The sequence below is a fragment of the Schistocerca piceifrons genome, chromosome 7 (assembly GCF_021461385.2).
Source record: "Schistocerca piceifrons isolate TAMUIC-IGC-003096 chromosome 7, iqSchPice1.1, whole genome shotgun sequence".
NCBI lineage: Eukaryota > Metazoa > Arthropoda > Insecta > Orthoptera > Acrididae > Schistocerca > Schistocerca piceifrons.
In genome coordinates this window covers 92128913-92129694 of record NC_060144.1, presented here as the reverse complement: position 1 = coordinate 92129694, position 782 = coordinate 92128913, and the positions used below count along the sequence as shown (strand labels likewise).

The following is a 782-nucleotide window of genomic DNA, read 5'->3' as shown; positions in this document are numbered from 1 at the left end:
GCAAATCTTGCTCTCCAACTGAAGAATTCATTTCATTTCAAATGCTCACACGATTTAATTATCTCGTTAATGCATGTCGACAGCGTACTAATCCTGTGTATCACCTTGTATATGCTTGTACTTTACAGATAGTATGACATTTTCTAATTATATACACATTTAGCAGCTTAACAAAGCAGATATCTTCAATGATTTACTCGGTGTTTCTTCAAGTCTGCATGGTGATACAGCCCTTTTATACGTCCGGATACGTCGGCTAACAGATAACAACCAATGTGCGGCTTTTATAAAATGATAAATAGTCCCTCATATAAGTGCTGCCACTTGCGATTCTTATGATGAATCAAAGATGGTTTGAAGTGTCTTGTTGAGTGCGACTGAAAAGTGTTTCCGCCCGGAACCTAATCGGGGACCTTCTGCGTGTTAGGCAGACGTGATAACCGCTACACCACGGAAACTGCTACGCTCTGCGCTGCGTATCTGATACAACTTGTAGGACGACCGCAATTTTGGCGTAAAAATCACTTTGCGGAAACGCACAATGCAGGTATTTCGCATTCGTATGCAACAATCGACAGCACCCTTGCCTGTCTGAATGCCATCACGAGTAAGAGCCCAAGAAGTCGTCGGGAATGCTAGCGGCCGAGTCCTCAGCAGCATCAGCTACTCTATCTTTCCGTATGAGGTAACGTCAATTCGCGCAGTCGCTATTGCAAATGATGTCACCAAAAGCAATCACTTCGTTAGGAGCCTGGTCATTTACATGATACGATAAAACTTTA

General features: G+C 43.0%; 1 non-coding gene across 1 annotated transcript; it reads right to left on the bottom strand.

Annotated features, from left to right (window-relative positions):
• Nucleotides 1-385: 385 nt before the first annotated feature.
• On the bottom strand, nt 386-458 carry Trnav-aac. The gene has a single exon. It is a non-coding gene; the product is annotated as a tRNA-Val (tRNA).
• Between the last annotated feature and the right edge of the window lie 324 nt (nt 459-782).